This window comes from Salvelinus fontinalis, chromosome 34 (genome assembly GCF_029448725.1).
Source record: "Salvelinus fontinalis isolate EN_2023a chromosome 34, ASM2944872v1, whole genome shotgun sequence".
In the NCBI taxonomy this organism is placed as follows: domain Eukaryota; kingdom Metazoa; phylum Chordata; class Actinopteri; order Salmoniformes; family Salmonidae; genus Salvelinus; species Salvelinus fontinalis.
Window position 1 is genome coordinate 25,025,584 of NC_074698.1, and position 24,131 is coordinate 25,049,714.

The 24,131-nt window shown below is 41.7% G+C and overlaps 1 long non-coding RNA gene across 1 annotated transcript; it reads left to right on the forward strand.

The window, feature by feature from the left end:
• Positions 1 to 20,955: 20,955 nt before the first annotated feature.
• On the forward strand, positions 20,956 to 23,947 carry LOC129833587 (uncharacterized). Its single transcript, XR_008756085.1, has 4 exons — positions 20,956 to 21,138; positions 23,066 to 23,110; positions 23,744 to 23,809; positions 23,912 to 23,947. It is a non-coding gene; the product is annotated as an uncharacterized LOC129833587 (long non-coding RNA).
• The last annotated feature ends 184 nt before the right edge of the window (positions 23,948 to 24,131 follow it).

The following is a 24,131-nucleotide window of genomic DNA, read 5'->3' on the forward strand; positions in this document are numbered from 1 at the left end:
TGTGTGTGTGTGTGTGTGTGTGTGTGTGTGCGTGCGTGCGTGCGTGCGTGCGTTTGTGTGTGTACTGAAAAATTCATTAAAATCTGCGGTAGACCTATCAAACCAACGCAGTGTACAGGAGGAGTAGGATCACCCTGTTTGAGGAGAACTTTCCTGCAATGCTGGAAATGTAAAACTTCTGAATTTTGTAATTTGCACTTTGAAATTTCAGACTTGATTTTCCGTTACGAAAAATATACATTAGGCTAATTATAATCCACATAATAATTCACAGTTTCTGTTACTGCAGAATTATTTTCCTGCTGTGTAAATGCTAGGCACTTTTGCACTTGACCAAATATAAACTTGATATACTAGGCACTTACACTAAAACCGGCTAAAATTAAGATCCTACACCTGTAATAGTAGTAGGTCCCAGTTTTGTTCAATTTAATTCTGCGCATGACCACATGCACGTGAGATTGATAGATTACCATGAACGCCATCACATGTTGATCAGATGGCGGGAAAAGGTCTGAAGTGGGAAAATAGCGTCTGATGAAGCTTTGAAATAGATGGTCTGTATTTCCTTTATGTTTTTGTTTAAGAGTTCACAAGAAGGCTAATGTGTCAAGCAATTCAGCACGCCTAATTTCATAGGGTTGGCATTTGTAGATAAATGTATTTTCATCAACTATACTTCAGTTGTACATAGAGAATGGGCGGTGTCCGCCCGTGTACAATCGGAAGTTGTGAATATGACTGATAGGTGTGTCTGCTAATCATGGTGCAGCTAACCTGTCCCTTTAATTTTCTGAAGTCTGACTTGAATTTGGTCCAGCTGGAACTTGTACAAGTTCAGAAATAGCTCTCACTGTGTGTCACAGGGTAACAGTATGCCCTGATCTGCGGCCGGTTAGTCAGTGGCAGTCACAGTGCAGCACCCATGCCTCTTCCTAGACAGTGAGCGTTCTATACCTACAGACTGCAGCCTGAACTTTGTATTGCTTAATGTTGAGCTATCTCTCTGATAGTTGGGCTGGACGTGCGTGTGTGCGTGTCTGTCTGTGTGTGTGTGTCTGTATGTGTGCGTGTGTGCGTGCGTGCGTGAGTGCGTGCGGGCGTGCGTGAGTGCGTGCGGGCGTGCGTGAGTGCGTGCGTGCGTGTGTGTGTGTGCGTGTGTGTGTGCATGTCAGATAATAGTGTCCGTGGTGTAGGCCTACCGTATTGAAGCTGACAGAACCATAGGTTTAATGCTGCACATTTGGGTTTGAAATTAAATTATGAATATTGACATTCAAAGACGAGATAGCAAATAGGTCTAGAAGTGTAGTATTACTTCACTATAGATAAATATCATATCAGAACAGTAGCGGTGCGTGGGTAAGAAAAGCCATATTACAACCTATGTGTTGTAATAATTGCATTGTTTGCTCTATAACCTGTTAGTTCAGGTGCCTTGCGGCCTTGATATATAGGCCGAGACAATAAGAAGACACAGTGGCAGAATACATTCAACTACAGCTTTGTTTCATCACAAAACCGACAAGCAACCTCTGTCCTGTGAAGTCCACAGTGAAGTCCACAAAGCATATTGCATGTAACAAACAGTTACATGACATACAGCAGGGTCAAGCAAGTTACTGTTTCCAACATTTTCGGACTTAAACAACTATGGATTTAGAAGCACTGTGAGTTACCGCAAGTCGCAAAGAAAACAGCAACTGCCTCCACTATTCCAGCAACATTTCAACTTCAACATTTCAACATCATCAAATCACCTATGCTTAGTCTAATACAGTGACAACTAAAAGATACCAAAAACATTCACTCCAATCTACGTAAGCAAAATATGAGGTGGCTGTTGATGTTTCTGATTTCTGTGTGCGTGGGTGCTCGTTCGTGCAAGAGGAATAAACATGTTGACTCACCCCACTTGGAGAGAAATGCCAATGCCATCCTCCTCTCTTTCATGTTGACGAAACGATCTATCACTTTGTCATACAGTATACAAATGTATTGTTCTTGTCTTAGGTTACCTGGCTAAAATGCTTGCTCGCTAGCCTAACTTCCTTTCATGGACCATGTTAGTTAGTTAAAAATAGCCTTCTAAATCTTGCTACATATTGAATGTCCATCCTCTCAGGCCTGGGGCACAATGTATGAATTAATGGTTGGATCAGAATCGGAGTAATAATCATTGGCCAGTACAGAGAATTAAGTAAAACCACAAGTCTAAATCCCTGTCTACATACATGGCTAATTTAGGAAAGGGACAATTTTAGCTAGCTAGCTAGCCACAGGAGGACAACAACGCAATGAGATGCAACAATTCAAGTTGTTTCTGCCGATGACTTATGCTCTCCATACGATTTAATAGGAGTCACAACAAATCCAAGTTGGCTTCCCTTGACACTTTTTTTTGGTGCGCTAGGAACATTCACAGTTGAGCTCACTCAGTTTAGCTCAATGCTGACTGGTTATTATTTTATACTTTTTTCATCATGGGAGGTCAAATGCTCGCTGGCTTCCTTTGCATTCAATGCTACAGGTGGCTACAATGTCATACTCTTTTGGAACTACACATACAGTGTCAGTGGGGCGCTGTTTCACTTGCTCGGATGCTTTCTCCGGTGAGATACAGTACACAGTCATGCCTAAAGGTTTTGAGAATGACACAAATATACATTTTCACAAAGTCTGCTGCCTCAGTGTCTTTAGATATTTTAGTCAGATGTTACTATGGAATACTGAAGTATAATTACAAGCATTTCATAAGTGTCAAAGGCTTTTATTGGCAATTACATGAAGTTGATGCAAAGAGTTAATATTTGCAGTGCTGACCCTTCTTTTTCAATACCTCTGCAATCCACCCTGGCATGCTGTCAATTAACTTCTGGACCACATCCTGACTGATGGCAGCCCATTCTTGTATAATCAATGCTTGGAGTTTGTCAGAATTTGTGGGCTAATGTTTGTCCACCCGCCTCTTGAGGATTGACCACAAGTTCTCAATGGGATTAAGGTCTGGGGAGTTTCCTGGCCATGGACCCAAAATATCAATGTTTTTTCCCCCGAGTCACTTAGTTATCACTTTATCCTTATGGCAAGGTGCTCCATCATGCTGGAAAAGGCATTGTTCGTCACCAAACTGTTCCTGGATGGTTGGGAGAAGTTGCTCTCGGAGGATGTGTTGGTACCATTCTTTATTCATGGCTGTGTTCTTAGGCAAAATTGTGAGTGAGCCCACTCCCTTCCCTGATAAGCAACCGCACACATGAATGGTCTCAGGATGCTTTCCTGTTGGCATGACACAGGACTGATGGTAGCGCTCACCTTGTCTTCTCCGGACAAGCTTTTTTCCGGATGCCCCAAACAATCGGAAAGGGGATTCATCAGAGAAAATGACTACCCCAGTCCTCAGCAGTCCAATCCCTGTACCTTTTACAGAATATCAGTCTGTTCCTGATGTTTTTCCTGGAGAGAAGTGGCTTCTTTGCTGCCCTTCTTGACACCAGGCCATCCTCCAAAAGTCTTCGCCTCACTGTGCGTGCAGATGCACTTACACCTGCCTGCTGCCATTCCTGAGCAAGCTCTGTACTGGTGGTGCCCCGATCCTGCAGCTGAATCAACTTTAGGAGACAGTCCTGGCGCTTGCTGGACTTACTTGGGCGCCCTGAAGCCTTCTTCACAACAATTGAACCGCTCTCCTTGAAGTTCTTGATGATCCGATAAATGGTTGATTTAGGTGCAATCTTACTGGCAGCAATATCCTTGCCTGTGAAGCCCTTTTTGTGCAAAGCAATGATGACGGCACATGTTTACTTGTAGGTAACCATGGTTGACAGAGGAAGAACAATGATTCCCTCCTTTTGAAGCTTCCAGTCTGTTATTCGAACTCAATCAGCATGACAGAAGGATCTCCAGCCTTGTCCTCGTCAACACTCACACCTATGTTAACGAGAGAATCACTGACATGATGTCAGCTGGTCCTTTTGTGGCAGGGCTGAAATGCAGTGTAAATGTTTTTTGGGGATTCAGTTCATTTGTATGGCAAAGAGGGACTTTGCAATTAATTGCAATTCATCTGATCACTCTTCATAACATTCTGGAGAATATGCAAATTGCCATCATACAAACTGAGGCAGCAGACTTTGTGAAAATTAATATTTGTGTCATTCTCAAAACTTTTGGCCACGACTGTACATTCAGCCTCTTGTGATTTGAAGGAAAAGGATTAAACACAAACAAATCTTGGTGAATTTTGTGGGGAAGCCTGGCCTCTCTTGGCATCCATGAATGCACGCCACTGATAGTGAACCAACCAACTCAATGTTTTTTTTTACAGTCTGGGTACAGTATTTTTACTGACCACCAGATGGGGCATTGTGTGCCTATGGCAGGATATCCAATTGACAAAGATTTTCACCCTCCTGTTTGGTGTTTCTCTAACTTGCCTAGATGCCTATTACTTCTCCCTCAACATCCATATGTGATCCTAGAGAAAATTATGCCTTACTGTATTTTCCCAAATATTTTTTAACCTACTTTCAGTCGGCTATTAGTTCCCTGAAATCAGTTAAACTCCTCTTCAGCCTACAAGACTGTATTTTTGTGTGTTTATAATGTGTGTGTAACCTTGTGAATTTCCTCTATGTCTCTGTGTGTGATGTGTGTGTAACCATGTGAGTTTATTCTGTGTCTGTGTGTGATGTGTGTAACCATGTCCATTTGTCTGTGTGTGATGTGTGTAACCATGTGAGTTTCCTCTGTGTCTGTGTGTATGATGTGTGTAACCATGTGAGTTTCCTCTGTGTCTGTGTGTATGATGTGTGTAACCATGTGAGTTTCCTCTGTGTCTGTGTGTATATGATGTGTGTAACCATGTGAGTTTCCTCTGTGTCTGTGTGTATGATGTGTGTAACCATGTGAGTTTCCTCTGTGTCTGTGTGTGATGTGTGTAACCATGTGAGTTTCCTCTGTGTCTGTGTGTGATGTGTGTAACCATGTGAGTTTCCTCTGTGTCTGTGTGTGATGTGTGTAACCATGTCCGTTTCCTCTGTGTCTGTCTGTGATGTGTGTAACCATGTGAGTTTCCTCTGTGTCTGTGTGTGATGTGTGTAACCATGTCCGTTTCCTCTGTGTCTGTCTGTGATGTGTGTAACCATGTGAGTTTCCTCTGTGTCTGTGTGTATATGATGTGTGTAACCATGTGAGTTTCCTCTGTGTCTGTGTGTGTGATGTGTGTAACCATGTGAGTTTCCTCTGTGTCTGTGTGTATATGATGTGTGTAACCATGTGAGTTTCCTCTGTGTCTGTGTGTATATGATGTGTGTAACCATGTGAGTTTCCTCTGTGTCTGTGTGTGAGCCAGCCTGTCCTTTTATAAGTGTGAATCCTTTATTTTCACACTATTTGTTGAGTGTTCCCGTCTCTGTCTGAGGAGCTTCCAGCTCCAATGCAAACAGCAGTGAGAGCCAGGCGTGAAGTCAGCCTGTCAGGGTTAGGGTTAGCCAGCCAGTCATGCAGGCAAGCAGTCTGGCCGTCTGGCCCTGTGTTATTGTAGGCACATGTTATGTTTTACTGAGCGTACGCACTCATCAAGGCTTACATTAAAACACGCACACACATTCACTCACACACACAAGTGTGTACACACACACACACACACGCACACAACACACACACACACACACACACACACACACACACACACACACACACACACACACACACACACACACACACACACACACACACACACACACACACACACACACACACACACTTCTTCGAAATTGTTCACTCAAGCACACAATCAGTCTCACACATTCCCATGTTTCCACTCTTTCCAGCTCTCTCTTACCACATACACCTGTTTATGTGAACCTGGCACACACCACTGCGTTGAGACACCTAGACTCAACAATGTTCAAGTGTACACACACACACACACACACACACACACACACACACACACACACACACACACACACACACACACACACACACACACACACACACACACACACACACACACACACACACGCAAAGCTCGCACACTATGACTGTATGCTTTCAAAATGCCAAGATAAAGATTGAGATGGCGTGAGCAGTTAGTGCCACCCTGGCATAGCGTTGACAATAAGTTGAGAGCATGTGCCCTGTTAGACGAGTCGAATCAGGCCATGCCAGCTCCAGAGGGGCTCCTGGGTCTGATATAGACCGTTCAGTTCTCCTGCCCCAATAAAGTCACTTCACGCTTACACCAGACAAAAAGAACTCAACCAAATTCTTTCTAGTTATTTTCTTTCTTTGTCTTGGTTTAGTCACAGAAATGACATGGTTAACCATGGTCACATCCATGTTGTCTGTATCAGATGTATTGTGAGGTGTGATCCATTGTTGTTTAAAGTCATTTTGTAGTGGTACAGAGTTGCATATCCAAACATTACAACATGGGTCTTGAAAACATAGTATACTGAGCATTTGATGAGGGCGCCTCGAACAGCTAGTCCGTCAATTCCTGTCTGTATTTTTTATGACCCTGAACTGAATTTAAACATTGTTCTGCATCACTGTCTTGGACAGTACCAGGGCTCATTTGTATTTTTCACACACTGTCTGGTGGGTAGCAAATGAGGTTGGGACTAGGCAAATCATGATCAGATGAAGTAGAAACGTTTAAAATCAAGACCTGTGAATATTACGTTGTTGGAAAGCTTTTCATCTCTGCCAATTGCACGAAGGCTTGAATATTTCCTTTAGAGGTTTTGACTGTCGTTCAGTAGGAAGAGAGGGAAGAGGTGAGGGATGGAAGATAAAGAAGCTCTGTAAGGACACACCTTAATGTGAAATTCTATGAAAGTGGAAATTGCAAACAGCATAGACAGGGTAGATATACTGCCTTGGATGTGGAGAGATAGAGATGCAGGGAGAAAGTGAATATTGAGAGTTAGAGGACATGTGGAAACAGCTATCAGGGGAATGAGATGGGCAGTAGAGATGTGGAGATAATGACGCAGAAGGGTCAGAGAGAGGATGCTTAGGAGTGGGTGTAAAGTGGGAGGGGTCTGGTCAAGACACAGGGCAAAAGGTTCAGAGGTTTAATTCCCTGTGGGGACAGTCAATCTCTCACTATGTTCACTAATGCAAACATGTGCACCCAACAGTACTGTGTTTACTTATACACTGAACAAACATATAAACGCAACATGCAACAATTTCAAAGATTTGACAGAGTTACAGTTCATATAAGGAAATCAGTCAATTTAAATAAATTCATTAGGCCCTAATTTATGGATTTCACATGACTGGGAATACAGATATGCATCTGTTGGTCACAGATACCTTTAAAAAATGGGAGGGGAGTGGATCAGTCAGTATCTAGTGTGACCACCATTTGCCTTATGCAGCGCGACACATCTCCTTTGCATAGAGTTGATCAGGCTGTTGATTGGGGCCTGTGGAATGATGTCCCACTCCTCTTCATTGGTTGTGCGAAGTTGCTGGATATTGGCGGGAACTGGAACTGTCGATCCAGAGCATCCCAAACATGCTCAATGGGTGACATGTCTGGTGAGTATGCAGACCATGGAAGAACTGGGACATTTTCAGCTTTCAGGAATTGTGTGCAGATCCTTGCGACATGGGGCCGTGCATTACCCTGCTGAAACATGAGGTGATGGCGGCAGATGAATGTCACGACAATGGGCCTCAGGATCTCGTCATGCTATTTCGCTACATTCAAATTGCCATTGATAAAATGCAATTGTGTTCGTTGTCCGTAGCTTATGCCTGACCATACCATAACCCCAGCGCCACCATGGGGCACTCAGTTCACAGCGTTAACATCAGAAAAACGCTCGCCCACATGACGCCATACACGCTGTCTACCATCTGCCCGGTACTGTTTAAACCGGGACTTCTCCATTGTGCCAGTGACCATCAAAGGTGAGCGTTTGCCCACTGAAGTCAGTTACGACAACGAACTGCAGTCAGGTCAAGACCCTGGTGAGGACAACAAGCACGTAGAGGAACTTCCCTGAGACGGTTTCTGACATTTTGTGCAGAAATTCTTCGGTTGTGCAAACACACAGTGTCATCAACTGTTCGCGTGGCTGGTCTCAGACCATCCCACAGGTGAAGAAGCCGGATGTGGAGGTCCTGGACTGACGTGGTTACACGTGGTTTGCGGTTGTGAGGCCGGTTGGATGTACTGCTAAATTTCTCTCTATGGTAGAGAAATTTACATTAAATTATCTGGCAACAGCTATGCTGGGCATTTTGGCAAAGGAGAAATGCTTACTAACAGAGATGTAAACATATTTGTGCACAAAATCTGAGCGAAATAAGGTTTTTGTGCGTATTGAAAAATTCTGGGGTACTTTTAATTCAGCTCATGAAACATGTTACCGACACTACATGTTGCATTTATATTTTTGTTCAGTGTAATTCAATACACAAAATAAGGACAATGCACTACCAGCTGATTCAAAAGGATGCAAGTTTCAAGTTTTATTCGTCACGAGTACAGTGAAATGCTTAACTTGCAAGCTCTTCCCAACAGTGCAGTAGTCAATATCAAAATAGTATATACAAAAAACATGAGAAATAATAAATAAATAAAAATGCATAGAGTTGCTAAAGCATAGACACGTATCCCTCAGACGATCTCACTCTGTTTTCTAAGTGGCTGGACAGAGACCCTGCCTGTCTGTTTCGGTGGGGTAACCCTGGCTGTAGACACTAAAACAAACCTTTAATACTGAGAATACACCATCAATATTGTCACTGTCTGACTCAGTCAGCAGGGGATTTGGAATGGAGACGGAGACGGGGAGCGATGTGAGGGCTTTATAGTGGAATCTTTCATATGCTGTCACTGAGAGTCAACAGGAAAATGGAGGTGTCTGTGGAGAGAAAGGCGGTTAAGTGTCTATTGTATGATATTTTTTTCACATTGAGTGAATTCATCTGACAGAGCTTGATAATCTTGATAACTGAACGTCAGGAGCAAGACTAAAATTCAATTATGGTCTTAAAATCGGGTATGGTGGACTTTAGTTCGGTCTTAAGGTGTCAAATGATGTAATATACTCAGTTATTGTAACCAGTGGTTAAAAATCTGGGAAACAGTGGAAGGCTTGAGTTCGACCATCATTGGACTGACTGGACTGATCATTTTATGGATATGTAGGGGCTGAAAGGTGTTCATTATGAAGTGATTTTAGCATGCCAAGTTGCCAACAGACTCATCTAAATGCAACAGTATATAGGCTAACCCCCTTGGCCCTTGTCTCAATACGGATTACCACTGCGCTCAAACTGGTTGAATCAATGTTGTTTCAACATAATTTGTCAACTTATTGTGACATGGAATCTACGTGGAAATATATGGATTTGTTGTTTTTATGTCATTATGGTAACCAAATTTCAACATAGTGGTAGCTATACAAGGCAAACCTTGTATAAAATATGTTGAATTTGTACCATTAAAAAAACGTAATTTTCAATGTTACAGTGTTCATACCCCTTGACTTATTCCACATTTTGTTGTGTTACAGCCTTCATTAAAAATTGATTAAATGTATTTTACTACACACAATACCCCATAATTTTTGAAGTTTTGAGTTTTGAAAATGTATTGAAAATGGAAATCCAGGAATATCACATTTACGTAACTGTTTATGTAGAGCAACTTTGGCAGCGATTACAGCTTTGAGTCTTTCTGGGTTGTGCAACATTTGCCCATTATTCTTTTCAAAATTATTTAAGCTTTGTCAAATTGGTTGTTGATCATTGCTACACAACCATTTTCAGGTCTTGCAATAGATTTTCAGACAGATTTCAGACAGAACTGTAACTCGGCCACTCAAAAACAGTCACTGTCTTCTTGGTAAGCAACTCCAGTGTAAATTTGGCCTTGTGTTTTAGGTTATTGTCCTGCTGAAAGGAGAATTCATCTCCACTGTCTGGTGGAAAGCAGCATGAACCAGGTTTTCCTCTAGTATTTTGCCTGTGCTTAGCTCCATTTTGTTAATTTTTTATATCCAAAAAAACTGCCCAGTCTTTATATATTACAAATCAAATCAAATCAAATCAAATCAAATTTTATTAGTCACATACACATGGTTAGCAGATGTTAATGCGAGTGTAGCGAAATGCTTGTGCTTCTAGTTCCGACAATGCAGTAATAACCAACAAGTAATCTAACCTAACAATTCCACAACTACTACCTTATACACACACAAGTGTAAAGGGATAAAGAATATGTACATAAAGATATATGAATGAGTGGTGGTACAGAACGGCATAGGCAAGATGCAGTAGATGGTATAGAGTACGGTATATACATATGAGATGAGTACTGTAGGGTATGCAAACATAAAGTGGCATAGTTTTAAGTGGCTAGTGGTACATGTATTACATAAAGATGGCAAGATGCAGTAGATGATATAGAGTACAGTATATACATATGAGATGGGTAATGTAGGGTATGTAAACATTATATTAAGTGGCATTGGTTAAAGTGGCTAGTGGTACATTTTTACATAATTTCCATCAATTCCCATTTTTAAAGTGGCTGGAGTTGAGTCAGTATGTTGGCAGCGGCCGCTAAATGTTAGTGGTGGCTGTTTAACAGTCTGATGGCCTTGAGATAGAGGCTGTTTTTCAGTCTCTCGGTCCCTGCTTTGATGCACCTGTACTGACCTCGCCATCTGGATGATAGCGGGGTGAACAGGCAGTGGCTTGGGTGGTTGTTGTCCTTGATGATCTTTATGGCCTTCCTGTGACATCGGGTGGTGTAGGTGTCCTGGAGGGCAGGTAGTTTGCCCCCGGTGATGCGTTCTGCAGACCTCACTACCCTCTGGAGAGCCTTACGGTTGTGGGCGGAGCAGTTGCCATACCAGGCGGTGATACAGCCCGACAGGATGCTCTCGATTGTGCATCTGTAGAAGTTTGTGAGTGCTTTTGGTGACAAGCCGAATTTCTTCAGCCTCCTGAGGTTGAAGAGGCGCTGCTGCGTCTTCTTCACGACGCTGTCTGTGTGGGTGGACCAATTCAGTTTGTCCGTGATGTGTACACCGAGGAACTTAAAACTTTCCACCTTCTCCACTACTGACCCGTCGATGTGGATAGGGGGGTGCTCCCTCTGCTGTTTCCTGAAGTCCACAATCATCTCCTTTGTTTTGTTGACGTTGAGTGTGAGGTTATTTTCCTGACACCACACTCCGAGGGCCCTCACCTCCTCCCTGTAGGCCGTCTCGTCGTTGTTGGTAATCAAGCCTACCACTGTAGTGTCATCCGCAAACTTGATGATTGAGTTGGAGGCGTGCATGGCCACGCAGTCGTGGGTGAACAGGGAGTACAGGAGAGGGCTCAGAACGCACCCTTGTGGGGCCCCAGTGTTGAGGATCAGCGGGGTGGAGATGTTGTTACCTACCCTCACCACCTGGGGGCGGCCCGTCAGGAAGTCCAGGACCCAGTTGCACAGGGCGGGGTCGAGACCCAGGGTCTCGAGCTTGATGACGAGTTTGGAGGGTACTATGGTGTTAAATGCTGAGCTGTAATCGATGAACAGCATTCTCACATGGGTATTCCTCTTGTCCAGATGGGTTAGGGCAGTGTGCAGTGTGGTTGCGATTGCGTCGTCTGTGGACCTATTGGGTCGGTAAGCAAATTGGAGTGGGTCTAGGGTGTCCGGTAGGGTGGAGGTGATATGGTCCTTGACTAGTCTCTCAAAGCACTTCATGATGACGGAAGTGAGTGCTACGGGGCGGAAAGCATACCCATAACATGATGCAGCTACCACTATGCTTGAAAACTTGGAGAGTGGTACTCAGTGATGTGTTGTGTGGTATTTGCCTCAAACAAAACAATTTGTATTCAGGACAAAAAGTTAATTGCTTTGCCACATTTTTAAAAGTATTACTTGAGTGCCTTGTTGCAAACAGGATGCAGATTTTGGAATATTTGTATTCTGTACAGGTTTCCTTATTTTCACTATGTAATTTAGGATAGTATTGTGGAGTAACTACAATGTTGTTGATCCATCCTCCGTTTTCTCCTATTACAGCCATTAAACTCTGTAACGTTTTTTTTTAAATCACCTTTGATCTCATAGAGAAATTCCTGAGCGGTTCCCTTCCTGTCCTGCAATTGAGTTAAGAAGGATGCCTGGATCTTTATAGAGACAAAGGGATATTCAATGTCTGCTTTTTTACCAATAGGTGCCCTTCTTTGTGAGGCATTGGGTAACCTCCCTCGTCTTAGTTGTTGGATATGTTTGAAATGTACTGCTCGACTGAGGGCCCATACTGATAATTGTTTGTGTGGGGTACAGAGATGAGGTAGTCATTCAAAAATCATGTTAAACACTATTATTGCACACAGAGTGAGTCCATGCAACTTATTATGTGACTTGTTAAGCATATTTTTACTCCTGAACTTATTTAGGCTTAACATAACAAAGGGGTTGAATACCTATTGACTCAATACTTTTCAGCTGTTCATTTTTAATACATTTGGGACAATTTCGAAAAACATAATTCCACTTTGACATTATTGGATATTATGTGTAAGCCAGTGACAAAAAAATCTCAATATAATACATTTTAAATTCAGGCGTTAACACAACAAAATGTAGAAAAAGACAAGGGGTATGAATACTTTCTGAAGGAACTGTCAGAAAAACTAAACAATAGGCTTGGCAGCACCTCCTACTGGAGATTTGATCCATTTACAGTTACCCTTTGGTCTCCCATCACAAGGTTTTAAGTAAGCCCTACTTAGCCACAAAATGTATCACCAACTGTTACCAATGTGCTATCGTGAGAACGATTGTTAAGAGATCTCCACTTAAAATCAAAAATATATTCTGTGTCACTATCGAAGTCATTCCAAAGTGTAGGTTGAACAGAGCAAATGAAATGTGACCATACTTTATCAATCATTACTGATGCTATTTAGGCCTGCAAAGTAATCAACAGCAATTGTTTCAATTCAACCGATTTGTTTTTTAAAAATACAATAGGCCTATGGTTCAAGCTCTGGTTGATTTAAAATGTAATGATATTTAGTTATATTAAATTGTGTCTGGTTGTCAACGCAACCAAATATCAACATTTGAAGGAGATCCAAACGTCTACATCTCAACCAAAAAATTGAATTGAAAGAATAGGACTAAATCAAATCAAACTTTATTTACAGTGCATTTAAAGTTTGATTTGATTTTGTCCTATTCTATAACTTAGATTTTTGGTTGAGATGGAGACGTGAATCCAACATATCAATTATTAATTTGTAGACAAACTGGAATTAAAGCCAGACTGAGTCGGTGGCACAGATGGCAATATCCAATCAGAAGAGAAATCTCCTTAAAATATAGATTTTTATTTGTGTTGACAACCAAACCCAATTCAATATCACTTTTGAAATACAATACATAGCCTAATAACTTCGCCCAAGTTAGCAAATGATATGTTGGATTCATGTCTTCAACTCAACCAAAAATAAAAGTTAAAGAATGGGATAAGCCAGTAGCTCAGATGGAACTACCCAAGCAGTAGATACGTATCCTTTAAATGTTGATATTTGGTGTGTTGTCAACCAAAACTACTTTTGTAATTTCGTAAATAACCTAAAGTTAAAGCTATTTTACAAACAAATGTAACATTCAATCTTAAAATTAGTAATATTTTGAAGTTACTCTAACTATACATTTCTTCTTATGTAATCATATAAAGAGTGCATGATCAAGATAGCATGCATAGGTCATCGCAGGTCTGTGGAGATCTTCACAATTGCTGTAATAATCTGTGCAGAATCTCGAACGGCATTGATCACTTGCACCATGTAATTTTAATGTAATCTCAATTGCAATCCAGGTCATTTGGTTGTACTATTAGATGAAACACAGTGATATCACATTCATCTGTTCTATAAATAAATATCTGACATTTGAACTTTGCTGTGCTTTTAAATGATTGAAAGTGCAGTGATAGACATTTGGGTGACAACTAAACCAAAACTCAGACATTGTTTTTCCATTGGAATTTGGTTGTGCTTTTTGAAAGCATACTAAAAACACAATGCAAATCCAACTAACTTTTGTCTGTCTATTTGAGTGGGTGAATATAGGTTGTAACCTCATTGGTCAATGTCTCAACCAAATATTACCCAATTATCCATGTTGAAATGCCGCAGTGTGCCCAGTGGGTTATCTCTGTCTGAATAAGAGGCAGTAATTATTACAGTGTTAATGGAGCTGTCCATTACTGTGTGCCTGGCCTATGGGGCAGGAAACTGTAGATCACCCAACTGGGCCGGCAGCTAGACTCTTGGCCATTCTTTCTCACTGAGAGCTTGGCAGAGTCATGATGTTTTGACAGGCCGGCCCGTCTGTATGTGACCCTCTCCCTCTCCTCTCTGTTTCATCAGTCTGGATTCTATAGGACTGTTTAAACAGCCCCACTCACCACCTCCACCTCCTGGCACCCCTGCTCCTGCTGCCCCCGGCCTGCATTTTTAAGCCAATTTCCTGCAATTCTCAGAATTTCTCCATGGAGCCCAGATGCATTTCCTGCATTTCTACACATTTTGCCGTGGCGTTGAAAGATATAGATGCAGTTTTTTAAGCAATTCTACCACAGGAGGTTGGTGGCACCTTAATTGGGGAGGACGGCCTCGTGTTAATGGCTGGAGCGTAATGAGTGGAATGGTATCAAATACATCAAACACATGGTTTCTATGTGTTTGATGCCATTCCATTTGCTGTGTTCCAACCATTATGTGCTGTCCTCCCCTCAGCAGCCTCCACTGGATTATACATATTCTGCCATGTAGCTGAGAGAACATTTAGCAGTTTATCGATACATTCCTGCAATTCTATGCAGTTCTTTTGCTCAAATTTATTAACAACATCAATACTGTTAAATGCATTGTTTTTGGAATTTTCTATTCCCCTGAATGTTTCGCTTTTATATTGGTGATTGTTAGTTCTCAAAGATTATATAATAAAAAAATATATAGGTCTATTATTTTTTCTACATATTTAATATTTGGTTTCAGTTGTTTGAGTTTACACTGAAATAATAGTTTGTTTTTTTACAGAGGGTTCTACATGGAACCCAAAAGGGTTCTATGGGGACAGCCGAAGAATGCTTTTGGAACCCTTTTCTTCTAAGAGTATAGGTAATAGTGCAGCTCATGTTGGATTCCATACTCCCCCTGAAAAATATCCCTGCTGCTGGTCAGCTTTTTGTCTTTGATTTGTGTGTCCTGGAGGATCCAGCTCGGGCATCCTGAGTCATGTATCTACACAAAAGCTTCCCTTGCATCTCTCTGTTCCACTACTGTTGTCAAGGTTTTTATATCCATTAATACTGCAGTGATGGATTTTGACTGCAAATATTGACTGTTTGAGTTGTCCATCTGTGAGAGGGTGCATGGTGGTCTGTCAGAGGGATATTTTATTGCAAACAGATTTGTCATCAGACACAACCACCACCTGTTGGTTCAGCCAAATCCTCTGGTATGTCCGTTGCACCTGTACAGCTAGGGAGGTGAGCATGCTTTTCAGACCTTTCTGTGGTTCTTTGTGTTCTCTTAACTCAGTTTTGATATGCTACACAGAGTTGAACACTAATATTGAGAACCCCCAGCTGTGGCCAGAGCAACTTACGAGACTGAAGCAGCATAATGCCCGAAGAGCATAAAACCACGTAGGCCTAACACTCTGGAACCTCAGGGCTAAACTGCGGTAAGCAATTTAAAAAATACATGACAAATAATTATGTCATGGGTCCAGCACCATATTTGTCTGGGTATGAAACATGTGTCTGAAGAGATGGGTTATTGTTCATTCAGAGGATGAATGAGGACCTGGGACAGATGTAGTGGGCACAGGTTATCTCAGACAGACACACACACTAATAATGGCATTTACCTCAATCCTAAGAGATGAAAAACATGATTGAAAATAATTTGAATGCACACACCTACGCACACCTAACAGGCATGTGAGAACCTGTCAGAAACTAAGAATTGACTTATTGTTATGTATGTATGCCAGTGCTGCTGTCTTGCGACGTCTCAGTGTGTGTTCTTGCAACAGTGTAGGTGTATGCATTCATCGTGTGTTGTGTTTGCAGGAACTACCTGTTCAGCCCCCTCCTCCTTACCAACTATGAGGTTGTCTCCATGGTATGGTGTGTTTTTCCTGTCTCTGTTTCAGTCTGTGTGTTCAGTGAGGCACGGTATTTTCAGTTTGACTGACCACACATAAATAGTCGTCCAGATGTCTGTCCACACATTGCATACCCTGTTCTTCTCACTTCCTCAGAGCCAACACTGTCTATACCACCTCTTTCTGCCCTCTCTCTTCCCTCTTTCTGCCTCTCTTTCTTCCCTCTTTCTGCCTCTCTTTCTTCCCTCTTTCTGCCTCTCTTTCTTCCCACTTTCTTCCCTCTTTCTGCTTCTCTCTTTCCTCTTCTCTGCCTCTTTCTTCCCTCTTTCTGCCTCTCTTTCTTCCCTCTTTCTTCACACTTTCTTCCCTCCTTCTGCCTCTCTTTCCTCTTCTCTGCCTCTCTTTCTTCCCTCTTTCTTCCCCCTCTTCCCTATTTCTTCCCTCTTTCTGCCTCTCTCTTCCCTCTTTCTTCCCCCGCTTCCCTATTTCTTCCCTCATTCTGCCTCTCTCTTTCTTCCCTCTCTTTCTTCTCTCTTTCTTCCCTCTTTCTGCCTCTCTTTTCTCTGAAAATAACCAGTGTTCTTTGGATCCTCTCATCAATGTATTGTGTTGACATTAATTGTGCAGTGCACTGACCACACAGAAGCTGTGGGTTTGGACAATGTCTTCAAAAAGGTCCCCATGAGTGAAATGACCAGAAAATATACATGCAGAGGTCAAACGTGGGTGAGGGAGTAATTTTAATAATTTATGTCTATGAAGTTAGGGTTTCTATTCTGAGCACCACTATGAGAAACAATATGCAGGTGTGCTTTCAGTTCTGTATAATCATGAAAATAACCAGAGATCTTTGAATTCCACTAGTTAAATTATTGTATATTGTGTAAGGTTTTGGATATCAGCGTGGTGCCATATACACTATTTTAATGTTTTATATCATCATATATTTGGCAGTCATGGAGGTGTAGGTGGACAGTGTGTGTTAGTGGTAGCAGCCCTCACACAGCACAGAGGAAGAGTAGAAGGCCGTAGATCATGTGTGAGTAAATGAGGGACCACAATCCCATGGATGGACCAATGCCTCTTGTTTACGAACTGAGGTGAAAACTAAGAGAGATGGTCAGTACAAACAGCGTAATAAAAGGTTTTAGACAGGTTATTTTGAAGGAACATTTTTACAACGTCCCATTGTAGAAAAATTATGGGGATATCATTTTTAATCTTTTAAGAGAGAAGGTGGCATTGAGGAATATTTCAACCTGGTTGCACAGGTTTCCACATTAAACATTTATACCAACATGCTTTTCACTGAGCCTTACAGTGCCTGGCAGAAACAAACTACTCTAGAATGATGTCATATTTATCCTGCAATTTACTGGGCCTTTTTCTGGGCTGTTTGTGTAAATTTCAGACATTCTGTTTGCGTGTTCTCATTCTTTTCCCTTTCCCTTATTTTTTAGGAGGCGTACAGTCACACCTGTTTAGTAAAAACAAGACGGTCGTTAATGAACCCAGTGGGTCTTGTTTGGAACACAGAGCAGGTTGAGTTTGTTCCACCTGACTGTGAAAGCTCTCTCTACCACTCTTCATCATCGTCATCTCTCTCCCCAGAGCAACAGCCCCATCCATTTATATTACACCTGTCAGTGGACTGGACTGTTGTGTATAGAGGTTTATGTTAGTTTGCCCGAGTGTATGTTTTCTACATATATATGTATTCCCGTGTGGCACAGCAGTGGTAGAAAAAGTACCCAATTGTGTCACGCCCTGACCATGGAGAGCCCTTGGTTCTCTATGTTATAGTAGGTCAGAGCGTGACTAGGGGGTGTTCTAGGTTTATTATTTCTATGTTGGTGCTCTTGGTATGGTTCCCAATTAGAGGCAGCTGAGGTTCGTTGTCTCTAATTGGGGATCATACTTAAGGGTTCCCTGTTTCCACCTGATGTGTGGGATATTGTTTTGAGTTAGTACATGTAGCACTGCTGAAGTCATGGTTCTTTTTTTGTTTGGAAGTTTTGCTTAAATAAATATGTGGAACTTTAATCACGCTGCGCCTTGGTCCGTCTCTCCACACAACCGTGACAAATTGTCGTACTTGAGTAAAAGTAAAGACAGTTTAATAGAAAATGACTGAAGTAAAAGTGAGTCACCCAGTAAAATACTACTTGAGTAAAAGTCTTAAAGTGTTTGGTTTTAAATATACTTAAGTATCAAAAGTAAATGTAATTGCTAAAATGGTGGTTATTATAACCACTTAAAATATATTTAAGCATCAAAAGGAAAAGTATAAATCTTTTAAAATTCCTTCTGTAAAACAAACCAGACTGCACCATTTTCTTAGATTTGTTTAATTGACGGATAGCCAGGGGCACGCTCCAATACTCAGACATCGTTTACAAATGAAGAATGTGTTTAGTGAGTCCTCCAGATCAGAGGCAGTAGGGATGACCAGGGATGTTCTCTGTTTAGTGAGTCTGCCAGATCAGAGGCAGTAGGGATGACCAGGGATGTTCTCTTGATAAGTTTGTGAATTAAACAATTTTTCTGTCCTGCTAACCACTCAAAATGTAACTAGTACTTTTGAGTGTCAGGGAAAATGTATGTAGTTAAAAAGTACATAATTTTCTTTAGGAATGTATTGAAGTAAAAGTAGTAAAAAATGTAAATAGACAAGTACAGATACCCCAATAAACGACATAAGTAGTAGTTTAAAGTATTTTTACTTAAGTACTTTACTCCACTATGGCTCAGTTGGTAGAGCATGGCGCTTGCAACGCCACAGTTATGGGTTCAATTCCCACGGGGGACCTGCATGAAGATGATGGTACTCACTACTGTAAGTTGCTCTGGATAACTGCATCTGCTAAATAATAAAGCTTGCAATATGTGTGTGTTCTATGTGTGCCTGTTCCAGCCCTCTCTCTGTAAACAGTGCAGTATGTGGAGATGACATCAGACACTCTGAGTGTGTGTTCTCTTGGCAGCATCTCATCACATTGGCTCTCATCACTGACAAGAATTAGCTTTTTGTCTGTCTGTGTTCATCTAATATGTCTCCACCAGTGGAGGCTGGTGGGAGGAGCTATAGGAGGACGGGCTCATTGTACATTTACATTTACATTTAAGTCATTGTAATGGCTGGAATGGAATAAATGGAACGGTAGCAAACACATTAAACATATGGAAACCACGTTTGACTCCAATCCATTGATTCCATTCCAGCTATTACAATCAGACTGTCCTCCTATAGCTCCCCCCGCCAACCTCCACTGGTCTCCACTAACCTGAGGTAGACCTAAAACAGCTTCCCTTGGCTTGACAGGAACATACTAACAATATCACTCAAAAAACCATTGTACTCAAAAATTTGCTTGACTGCATATAAATTCAGACATGAGCTCAATGCATGAGAAGAGTTTTGGGGGGCGGGGGGGGGGGGGGGGGGGTAACCGGGTTGTCTGTTTATTGGTTTTGATTGGATTGCAACTTGAATGTTATCAGTCTTCTACATTTTCTTAGGATCTTCTTGCTGCCTCCAGCCAGAATAGTGATTCATGCACTGTTTTGTCACTGTAAATTGCCGCTATGAGCTCATGCTGGGCTGGCGTGACCGTGAGGCTCTGAGAGGGGGTAAGAGGGGTCTGTAGGGGTCACTAAGTCTAAGGAGGGGTGGGGAGGGGGTAGGAGGGGTCTGAAGGGGTTATTAGAGGCAGTCGGCCATTGAGAGTTCTTTCCTTATGGTCAGGATGTGAGTTAAAAAGGGTAGGGGTTACAGAGTAGAACTGAACAACAGGGACAAAGGCCTGGTGTATACATGTTCTCTTGGAGAAGGATTTCAGCTTATTGGGTGTTTCTGTTTCTGGGTGTATGGTCTATGTACTTGTTTAAGTATATGTGTTTTCATAAATATAATAAGTTCTCGTTCAGAAATGTTATAAATATGATGTCATTATGTAATAGGGTTATGTAATAATATCATACAGCCAGTCCAATGTAGTGGATTTCCAAGGCTAGCCACCTTGAATGTATACACATTCCCATCCTTCCCCTCTGTAAAACACACATAGACTTGCCTAGTTAAATAAAGGTTACATTAACAATACTTATTTTAAAAACACTGTCATACTGTCATGCCTCATCTAAACCAGACTTCCTCAACTGAAGGCCCACAATCCAATTTAGCCCGCGGGTGGTTTTATTTGCCCCCCCCAAGTTTTCTGAGCAACATTATGCATTACATTTTTTATTGTTAGACATAAAAGACTATAAAAACACCAGAAAATCAGCTCCAAGTGATTCCCATGCATAATAGAGACACACGTGATCGTATACAAATGTAAGGAAGGTTTGAAATGTTTAAGTCAAATATTATATCTATTTGGGCTTCTTGCGGTCAATTTGCAGTTTACAAATTATTTGTAATTATGATCCAGCCCCCTGACCATCTGCTCAAGAAAAAATCGGTCCATGGCTGAATCTAGTTGATGATCCCTGATCTAAACCATGATCTCACACTTATCACCTCTTTGAAGCATTGTCTTATCCCGCTCATCACACACAAATCACATTGCCATGTTAATATACTGGCTGGCAGCCCTCCAGCTGATCAGCAACCTGATGTGGACTGTCTTTGGATGGGCAGCGGAGGGCCTGACTGCCTGTCCAGAGAGAGAGGGAGAAATGGGGCAGGTGCTTCGGTGCAGCAATGGCCAATTGCAGGGTAGAGGGCAGGGCTGGTCAGGGGGAGGGTATCAAAACCAGAATCGTATTTAAGGCGTGGACAAACACTGGAGCTGTCTACTTGTGCTGTGCCCCTGTCCAGCCGGCCAGTTTCTCTCTCTCTCTCCTTGTCTGTCTGTCTTTCTGCCTGTTTTTCTCTCTGCCGAACCAGGTCTCCTCCACCATGCTGGTAAAAGCGCTCCTTCAGACCTCGCTGGTTCTATGGCTGGCACAACACACACTACAAGGAGGTAAGAGACATAACCAATACTATCTGTTTGGAGGATAGAATGGCTGATGGAAGAGGGATGAGAGGAATGTGGAAGAGGGATGTGAGGGAATATGACAGAATATGCGAGAAAGTGAGAACGTTGTCTGAAGGACGTAGATCACATGTGAGAGAAGAGAGAGATAAGAAGTAAGGCCCACATTTGTGTGAGTAAAGGGAAGGATAGAAAGAGAGATTAAGACATGCCACCATCATTTCTTAAATTGTAGAGTTGGCATATCAGAAATTGTATTTTTAATTAATAGTTAGAATTAATGTTGAAGTAGTTTCAAGACTGTCTTTGTAGAACATTATTATAATAGCATTCAGACACATTACGTTGTGTTGTGAAACACTGTACAGTAGGTGTCAGCACAGGACTGCTTGTTACCACCTTAAATCTTCACTGGTGCTTGCTCAGTGCACAGCAGTGTAAACTGGACTTAAATGTTTAAATGTTAATTATTTAATAGTTTATAGTAGTTTCCGGAGATATTGTATTGTTCTGTAAATTATGGATTTGCTTGTTTCTCAACTTAGATTAAAAAAATAAGAATATTTAACAATTATAGTTTGATTACTTAAATGGTTATGCATGTATAATATTCATATTATATTCATATATAAAACGTGAACTATTTTTGTTGTTTGATGTGTTGCATTGTGGCCCACATTTAGTTACCTATTACGCACAACTTGCAACTTCCATAAAAAACTTGCCAATTTCAGTTGTCCAAATTAAATTGAAATAACATTTGAATTATAAGATATGTTTAATATAACATTAATTCCCTAGTTGTGAAATTCCTTTGACGCATGTAGTCAAATTCTCTTCTAAAAATAGAAGCTCTAAAATTCACAGAGAAACTCTGAAAATAATTGCCAGCATAATTGCTTTAATTGAATAGTTGGGGATAAAATAAAAACAATTGTATGGAACATTTGAACAATTCAGAGTAACTACCTTGTTTTAAACCCTGACAACATGTATTTCATGTTTCTGGTGACTTTATCTGAGAGGTCTGGAAAGCCTGTCAACATACAGATGTAGGCTCTTTATTTGAGTCAGCTTGCTACAGCAGGAAAATAATCCTGCAACAACAGGAAATGTGAATTATTATGTGGATTATAATTAATTGATATTTTCCTGGGAAAATCATGTCTGAAATTTCAAAGTAGAAATTACAAACCTCAAATACACTACAAGTTTCACATTTCATGCGTTGCAGGACATTTCTCCTGCAACATGAGGATCCAATTAAGATCCTACACCTGTACAGCTGAGTAACAGATAGCTGTAGACACGTTGCTAAACTATCAGGAATCAACTTGGGTATCATGCTCAAATATCTCTGCAAAACCACCCAACTGACATTTACGTGTCAAATTTCCAATGACCGTGTCAGATCAGGGAAGAAAATGGGCCTACGTGGTCCTTGCTGCCTGGACCTCAGTGAAATGGACCTGCTCCAAGTCTGGTGACCCCGCTAAGCCTCTGTAGTTTCATCTCGTCTGATTGCTTTGAATCAAAGCATGGGAAGGTGAGGTGGCAGCAGCGGTCCAAATTTGACAACCTGTTGTGAAAGAAGCCTTTACAACCTGCACACAGTCCCTCCTTTTTGTCTGTCTCTCCACTCCATCAATGGAGATGTCTGTTTCTCTTCCCTCAAGCTGCCCAGTTGGAGCTGAGTTTGCATGGGATGGGAGTGAGATGTACACTACTCATCATCCGATGACATCATTTAATATTTAATCAGCTGTAGTGTTTCAAATGCTTACGTTATGGACGGTGGAACACTGGCACCGGCCAACAGGAAACGATGAAGGCCTTCATCTCTCTCCAAACCACAGCATAGCAGCATAGCATACTTCATAGAGTGATTTGCAATTCTGTTTTTCGTCTCTATTAGGAGTGAAACCTCAAAGTGGCGGTATGGGGAAAATGCTACCCAGGGGTAAGTGCAATTATTAGTCTCTGTATGTCTGTCTGTCTCCCCCACCCCCACATCTCTCTCTCTCTCCTCTCTCTCTCTCTCCTCTCTCTCTCTCTCTCTCTCTCTCTCTCTCTCTCTCTCTCTCTCTCTCTCTCTCTCCTCTCTCTCTCCTCTCTCTCTCCTCTCTCTCTCTCTCTCTCTCTCTCTCTCTCTCTCTCTCTCTCTCTCTCTCTCTCTCTCTCTCTCTCTCTCTCTCTCTGGGTGCAGGAATGAGAAGTGTAAAAGCTGGAGGTCAGTGGAACTTCCACCAACATTTCTGAGCCCCTAACAGATCCTGTCTTATCTCAGGACTGCACTCAATTGACCCGTCTTGAGCATGGTCTAAACTAATTTGCTCAACTAAATATAGCTTCAGATTAAGTTGTCTGTCATTTTTAGAATTAATTAAAAACTGAAAGTGGTGCAATCTTCAATGAGAAATCTGACTTAGATTCTGTATTGCAATGCTCATTCTCCTTATTAATTATTTAATATAGCCTCATATGATACAATGTTTAGAGTTATTTCCCACCATTGAGAAACATGCTCTGCTATGGTGCTCACTGATCACTGCTGTCTCATATCTCCCTGTGGTGTCTTGTTGTGGTCTTCCAGGGGCTGGTGCTCTTGGGATACAGGGAGGCTACGGAGCCAAGCCCGCCAAAACCGGAGGAACTGGGGGTAATATTGATTGATTGCCATATTTATATTTTTAGTGCTGCCAATCATCATTCATAATTGAATTTATGTACCATCATGACCTGTCTTTCTAATGAATCACAGGTGGTCGTTATCCAGGGGGGGCTCAGCAGCTTGGAGGAGGTGAGTTTCTCAAAGATAAAGCTAAACCACATACACTGAGTCTACTGTACCAAACATTAGGAACCCCCCACCCTCAGAACAGCCTCAATTCGCCTGGACATGGACTCTACAAGGTGTTCAAAGTGTTCCACAGGGATGCTGGCCCATGTTGACTCCAATGTTTTCCACAGTTTTGTCAAGT